Raw genomic sequence first — 8,309 nt, 5'->3', positions numbered from 1 at the left:
TTTGTTTTCGTTGTTGTTGGCAGCTGGCCTGTCTGGAGATCCGAATCCTGATCTTGGTGTTGTAACACCGCGCTCTAGCCAAATGAGCTCACCGCCAGCCCAAAAAAAAAATAGTAAGTAAACAGAAGTAGGGATATGACAAAAACGGAAAGCTTGGCAATCATTAAACTACATGATATTGGGCCGGCCCGGTGGCGCACTGCGCTAGTGCGCCGCTTGGGAAGCACGGCAGCGCTCCCGTCTGAGGGTTCGGATCCCACATACGGACCGGTTCCCGCTCACTGGCTGAGCGAGGCGCAGGAGCGACACCGAGGGTTGCAGTCCCGTTGCCGGTCCCCGGTCCGGTACGGGGGCAACACTGAGGGTTGCGATCCGTTGCCGGACATGGAAAAAAGACAAAAGACAAAAAAAAAAAACAAAAAACTACATGATATTGAAGATTTTTTGCAGCTCTAGTACATGATTATCCTATGGTGTATCAGACACCAAGAGGGGATTTTGAGAAGGAACGGGTGTGAGCAGTACCGCAGGACTAGGAGGGGGGACCGGTTCCTGCTCACTGGCTGAGCGAGGCGCAGGAGCGACACCGAGGGTTGCAGTCCCGTTGCCGGTCCCCGGTCCGGTACGGGGGCAACACTGAGGGTTGCGATCCGTTGCCGGACATGGAAAAAAGACAAAAGACAAAAAAAAAAAACAAAAAACTACATGATATTGAAGATTTTTTGCAGCTCTAGTACATGATTATCCTATGGTGTATCAGACACCAAGAGGGGATTTTGAGAAGGAACGGGTGTGAGCAGTACCGCAGGACTAGGAGGGGCGGCACCCCCCAAATCGGTGAGCCGGGTATTTGAAGAACCGCTTCAAGTCCACTAAGCCGTTGAATCTCTCTCTGCTCACACTTCAGTGTTCATCTGCAACCAACATCTCCAGGGCAAGAGGACAGTGACATCCATGTCACCTCACACCTACACCATGCCACACCCTACCCTCAGTGGCCCCAGCCCCTTGTCCCTCTCTCCCTAGTGACACATAAGAAAGGCCACCAAGTTCCAAAGTCTCCAACCCCGTCCTCCCCAAGGACTCCAAAAGCATTTGTGTCCCAGCATCTGGGGACTTCCCTGGCCTGCCAGACAAAAGTTTATCTACCAACCTCCAGCCACCAAGCCATCACAGCCTGAGGTTCCAGACGTCACAGAACAGAGACAGCTGTCCCCACTGCACCCTTACCCATTTTCTCACGCATGGAATCCGCAAACACAACAAAACGGTTGTTGCTTAAGCTGCTAGGTTTAGGCGAGTTTGTTACTCAACACTAGCAGTGGGGGCAGGTCACCCCTACAGAAGAAAATGAAGACGGAGACCTGGAGGGTCTTAGAAAGTTAAGATTTGACCAAAATAGGTACTAGACACTCAGATATTCTTTGCACTCTTCTTTAGAGATTACTCTCTACTCTTTAAATAGTTCATAATAAATGTAGAAGAAAGAATACATATCTTAGAAGCCATTGTCAATATATACAAACTTTTCAGTTATGACAAAGTAGGCACTCTGAATTAATGAGTGAAAAAATAATTATAGGCAAAACAGTTACGAGAAAATAAAGGCTACATACATGGGGGAAATAAAAAATAAAATAAAATAAGAAATTTTTAAAAATTAAGAAGTTTATCTAATACTGGTCAGGACCAGCCTGGTCAAACATAAGGAAAAATAATCCCTGTCAACACTTATTGTTACACCTACTTCATCTCTCTCTCAAAATTTTGTCTTTCACTTTTAAAAGAGGGTGCATGAAAACTCTATAAAGGAGTTTGCTTCCAGACTGAGAAGGGGCAGACCACGTGCACCTGTGGCTCGAGTCATCGTCCCTGGGCCCAGGGCCATTCTCAGACGCCTGCTGTGGGGAGGCCTGCTCCTGCGGGACAGTTTCCAGTCCACCAGGGCAGGGGCAGGAGGGGCTGTGCCAGGGAGGCAGGCCCCAGGCCCTACCCAGTCCCCCCCAGATCCTCCCCAGGGGACCCCCGGTACCTCCGAGCAACTCCAGAAACTGCAGGCTGTTGGTCTGGTGCCCCGAGAGCTGTGTCAGGAGCACCAGAAAAGCTCAGCAGTGGTTTCGCTTCCCAGGGGCAGCTTTCACTTCCCCACAGCCACGTGAGAGGTGGGCAGGAGAGGGGCTGGGTGGCCGCCCACCGGGCAGAGGGTGAGAGGCAGACACGGTGACATGTCAATGCTTCAGAGGAAACCAGCCAGGTGGAGGCAAGACAGGACAGGGACGGGTGTGGGGCGAGATCGGGGGAGTGGGAGACCAGGGGAGAGGTGGGGACGCGGGGCTCACTCTGTACCTGGCCTTACCACTCCAGCTGTATTACTTAAGCTCCATATTTCAGTTTCCAAAAATTACCCACCAACACAGGATCCATTGTGAGAATTAAAGGAAAAATGTACACTAAGTGCCTGGTGCACAGTGAGTTCTCAGTGAATATCAGCCATCACTATCTAGGAAGTAACTACTGGGACACACCAGTGAGTTCCACGACGCACGCGTGGTCCATGTGCTGCTGTGCACCCCCTGCTGTCAGTGCCACCTCCTGCTGCCCCCCAATCTACCCACGTGCCCCACAATGCTTCTAGTTCTTCAGCTCCCCGCATCTGGAATCTCTGGGCTCCTTTTGGTGGTCATCTTCCCCAAAAAGTAAAAAGTTCATCTGTTTAGTAAACAAGAGGAAATCCAAAAGTGAAAATATAGAGAAAATAGGAATTCTGTCATCAAGAGTTCAAGACTGATTTTTTTCAAAGTCAGAGGAATCAGAAAGCACAGGCAAGTAGTAGAGAAAAACAAAATTGATTAAAGCAGAAGGGTAAGAAGGGCAAATCACCAATTTTAAAAATAAACCACTTGAAGATTTTTAAAAATACCAAATCAAAGCTAAAGATAAAGCTTTTCTTTCCAAAAGCTTTGGTTAAAAGTAGGGGTGATTAGCTCAGTTAGTTAGAATGTTGTGTTGTAACACCAAGGTCAAGGGTTCAGATTCCCATACCAGCCAACAGCCAAAAAAAAAAAAGAGAGAGAGAAAAAAGTAGGAACTAATTTTCACATCTCAAGAGGTTGGCTCTGGGTATGCCAGGGTATGCCAGGGCATGCCTCGGCCAGGGAGTGCAGTAAGCCAGGGAGCTGCAGACCTTGAGGCTGGAGTCACCAGTCAGGCAGAACCAACTTGGACCAGGGGAGAACAGAACCCAGAAACAGAGAACAGCGGGGTGCACTTACCTGGACACAGAACCAGAAATAATCAAAGCAGGGTCAGGTCCGGGAAGCTGAGCAGCGGGCTCTGCACAGGCTCGTGGCTAGCACCAGATCCAAGGCGGCCTTTTATGGCTGAAATCACTTCAAGGAGCCATGGGCCTCCTCCCGGGTGTGGCTCTGAGCATTGTCTAGCAGAAAAGGTGTGGCAACTGACGACAGTGGACAATAGGTGTGAAACTTGAGGTCATTCTGGAAGAGGATCATGCCAAGTGCAGAGACTGTAAAATGGGGAACAGGGCTCTGTTTTCACACTTTATTGAATATGACCATCAGAAGCAAAAACTGGACTTGTGTTCAGAATCTGAAAATCTGCAGAGCAGAAAAAGAAGTCCAAGGCGTCTTTTACTGACTCCAAACTAAACTAAATGGAAAGAAGCCTGAAAAGACAGGTGGTTTCTGAACCCAAAATTAGAGACCGGAGAGGCTTTCAGTATTAAAGATGGTCTACGGCTACGCAATTATTTGAGAGGTATTGTCATTAGAACAGAGAGAACTCTAATTACATAAATTTGTACATTTAACCTCACATTCTATTAAAGAGTTAAACAAATGGAAAAAAAATACTTTCTTCCCACTGATACCATGAATTATATGCTGTTGCTATACACAATCTATAGGAGAGTTCCCTATGGTTTAAGGTTTAAAGTGCTGTATATACCATTTTTATATAAGACTCTTTAACCCCAAGAGTTAAGAAAATGGAACTAATAAGTGCTAATGCTTATTGAGATATTACATATATTATATATTCATTAAATCCTTGCAGCAATCTTACACTGCTATTCGCACTTGATAGAGGGTACACTGAAGCACCTAGAGGCTAGGTCACGCAGCTGGTAACAGGTAGAGCATGGACCTGTGTGCCCAGGTAGGTTCCACCATGCTGCCTTCTCCGGTAGCAAGAAAATGGAAGGTCTTCAAGGTGGTGGGGCGCCCCGGCCTGCAGCAGCTCACCATCGCACAGCAGAGCAGCTCCCCAGAGGAAAGTAATGAGCAAAGGTGGGACACAGGAATGACATTATCAGTCTTAAGATGATTTTTCCAGATACTGGGAGCTTGGGCTTTTAATCACCAAAGTATTTTTAGGAAGCAGAAAAGTTAGCTCTTTCAATGAACTGCTGTGAGATTTTGAAAAAATTTTTTAACATCCATGATCCTTAATGCCTTTACCTGCATTAAGGGGAAAATACCACGCATCTCCCAGTAAGTTGTTTCCAACTAAGGTTTTGTGCATGTGTATGTGTGACTAATACATGTGAAATGTTTTTTAAACTACAAAGTAACTGTACAGCTTACAGCATAAGTAATGTTCCTTGCATAAATGTTGCTAAAGTGTGTTGCTAAGTGGCTTTAGGATGTTGTGAACATAATTTGACCTTTTATTGATGACTTGGGATCATTATTATTTATTCTCATACTCTGGATTGCTATTGCACTATCACTATATTTAGGAAGCTACTGAAGTACCAGCACTGTTTGCCCCTGTTCTAAATGGCTTTAGACTGCTCTGCGTGTATGTACGTTCTATATGACTTTTCTGTCCTTTCCTATGCAGGTAACTTGTTACTTTTGGTGCAGTCCTCCCCCTCCAATGTGTTACTTCTTGTTGTCTAGGGACTGAGGAACCAGATAACCAAACTTGCAAGGATTGTGTAGAAAGAAGCAGTCCATGGATTCTAAGTGAGAGCCCTTTCAATGATCCTATGAATCGGGCCATATTCATAAGTGCATGGACTGATTTTCAATTAAAAATGGCAGATTGAACCCATGAGTTAATCTTGACTCCTCTCCAAAACCTGCGCTAAATGACAGTAAAAAAAATTTTAAAGCATGTATTCACAAGGTTGAAGAATCATTAAAGAAGAAAATAGAAAAAAATATTTGGAAGATGGAAAATAAATGAACAAGAGCTAATAATTTAGAAGACACACAAAAAAAGCTGAATCTCAGGCTGGCCAGGGGCTCACTTTGTTAGAGTGCAGTGTTGATAACAGCAAGGTCAAGGGATTGGATCCCCGTACCAGCCAACTGCCCCCCAAAAAAGGCTGAATCCTAAACTAGCAGTAAGGAAAGTCAGGGAAACTTGCAATAGGGTACCCCACAGATAATTGTACAATTAATTATGTTTCAATTAAAAAAAAAGAAACTTTGGATACCTCTGAAAGTTGGGGTGAAGGTAAGTCCAAACCAGAAGAAATGGAGGAGCGGTTGTGAAGTCTTTCTAAGAAAAACTTAAAGCCATAGAAGTTCCTTTCACTCCCTTTTATTTATTTTTATTTATTTTTTTTTTCTATTTTTTTTTTTGTTTGTTTGTTTTTTGTGACCAGTAAGGGGATCGCAACCCTTGGCTTGGTGTCGCCTGCACTGCGCTCAGCCATCCCTATATAGGATCCGAACCCGCGGCCTTGGCGCTCCCAGCACCGCACTCTCCCGAGTGAGCCACGGGGCCGGCCCCGTTTCACTCCCTTTTAAGCAGAGCATTGAAGATTTGTTTTGGGGGGAAGGTAAAACAGAGTTTTTGGCCTAGTTAAAGATGGGGATACCTACTAAAAATGAAGGTACTATTGAAGTTTTGCACTTTGAACACTGAGTCTCCCAAGCCTTTTTACTCTACTAATCTCCCAGACATTGGCGACTAAGTTATGCCCACAGTCAAGAAAAGAGAAAAGCCTTCTTTGGGGTTTTGACCAGCCTCAGAGAAAAGACATAAAGATACCGACAGGGATTGACCAGATCACTGTCTAGCAAAGCTTATGGCAACACTAGCCCTTTACCTGCTTACGTACACAGAGCTCATAACATCTGTTTAGCACCTTACTCTTAAGTATAAGCAGACAGCCAAGATTTCGTACATTTGAGGAATACTATTTTATGGCAGAGAAAAAAATCTTGCTCTTTTTTTTTTTGGGGGGGGGCAGTTAGCCAGTATGGGGATCCAAACCCATGACCTTGGTGTTGTAAGGCTGTGCTCTAACCAACCGAGCTAACTGGCCAGCCCTGAGAAAAAATATATATTGGAAGAAAGAGAAATAGAAGAAAACTTCATCCAACATTATTAGCCTCAGAGATATAAAAGAAGATATTGTACCCATGAAACAAGAGCAGGATGCTATAAAAAATGAATGGGGGTGGGCCGACCCCGTGGCTCACTCGGGAGAGTGCGGTGCTGGGAGTGCAGCGGTGCTCCTGCCGCGGGTTCGGCTCCTATATAGGGATGGCCGGTGCGTTCACTGGCTGAGTGCGGTGCCGACGACACCAAGCCAAGGGTTGCGATCCCCTTACCGGTCACGAAAAAGAAAAAAAAATGAATGGGGAAAGAGTGAAAAAGAACTTCTGGAAACAATGATAAGAGAATAAAAATGAAAAACCACAAAGAGTTGAATGATACACTTAAGGGAATCTCTCAGAAAGCAGAGCAAAAGGACGAAGAAAAAAAATGAAGGAAAAAGAGTTTTTAAAAGGATGAACAGTTCAAGCAATGCACTATATGAAAACTCCATGTTCCAGAAAGAGAAAACAGAGTGGAGAAAATCATTAAATAAATTATTCAAGAAAATATCTTAGAAAAGACATGAGAATCCAGATTAAAAAGCCAGTTGGAGAGTTCAGCACAATGGATGAAAATTAACTACACCAAGATCCATCATGGTGAAATTTCAGAATGCTGGGGACAAAGTCAAGAACGTAAAATCATTCAGAACAAGAGAATAAACCAGGAAAAAGGAATTTAAGGGATTCAAGAAACAGAGGATCTGACACAAGAAAGAGGCAGAGGGCATTGCAGGTTTTCTCAAGATGATATTGGTAGAATATCTAATGTGTTTGTAATCATAAGACTTTTACATAACCAGGGGAGAGTCTGAATAGGTGAAAAAGACATTGACAACTAAGTAAAAGAAAAAAAATGACAATTATTGATTCCATGAAATACAAAGAGTTGTGCAGAAAAGGGACAGTTATCATCATAAACGACACAGCTCGGTGGCGTGCACGTAAGTACACAAACACACACGCTGCACACAGAGCTAGCAAGATTATGACGGAAATAAACCGGGGTGACAGGGGGACAGAAAGTGTGCGTATGGCGGCCGGGGTGGGAGGCAGAACCGAGAGACAGCTAAATCTTCATCTTCTGTCGTGGGAAGCCAGCAGCTAAAGCCTAACATGGCCAAAAATCATAAGAACAATATAAACGGTTGCTGGGGATATGGAGGGAGAGGCTAGGAGGTCCAGCTGGAAGAGTGGCACACGCTGCCTCTGGAGAGTGCAGGAGGGCTTTCTCCTGTTTTTCAGGTGTTGGGTTTGCCAGTAAAGTGACCTGGGAGTAGAATGGAGGAATGAATGGTGTCACACACAAGCCACAGGCGTTACACCCCAGCAGAGCCCAGCAGACTGTCACTAGCCGGGGACGGAGTGGATTACTTCCTAACTCTGAGAGGAGACCCCGAAAAGTGAGACCAAAGGATGCCACAACCCCAAGTCCTCAAAGCCACCGCTGGTGTCTAGCTTCCCCGTTAGAGAGCAGCACGTTAAACATCTGTTCAAAAACTGACAGTACTTATTGAGCATTTACTGTGTGCCAGGCTCAGGGCTTTATCAACGTTGTGTCGTGCAGTCCTCGGGACAACTCTGTGAGGCCAGCAAGCCTCCCATTTCACAGATGCGGGAGCAAACCCGTGACGATGCAGAATGTTCTAACCCAGGCAGGCGGTCTGCAGGGGAGCACTGCCCACGGCTCTGTTCAACCGCCTTCTGCACACTCTGGGCTGCACCAGTGAGAGAGAAGCCTGTCATTTCATGTCTGCCTTGATGCTGTGACAGAGTGACAGAGCAGACTTTGAGACCTCAAGCTCAACTTAGCCAGTACTGACTCTTCCACCTTCCCTCCCCACAAATCTTGACCCTCCTCCAATCTTCCGCTTCTCGGTAGGCGGCACCTCCATCCACCCAGCTGTTTCCTTTTTTTTTTTTTTTTTTTTTTTTTTTTTTTTTTTTTTTTTT

Source organism: Galeopterus variegatus, unplaced genomic scaffold, assembly GCF_000696425.1.
Source record: "Galeopterus variegatus unplaced genomic scaffold, G_variegatus-3.0.2 Scaffold73, whole genome shotgun sequence".
Lineage (NCBI taxonomy): Eukaryota > Metazoa > Chordata > Mammalia > Dermoptera > Cynocephalidae > Galeopterus > Galeopterus variegatus.
The sequence above is the reverse complement of the archived record's forward strand: the minus strand, read 5'-3'. Positions refer to the sequence as shown.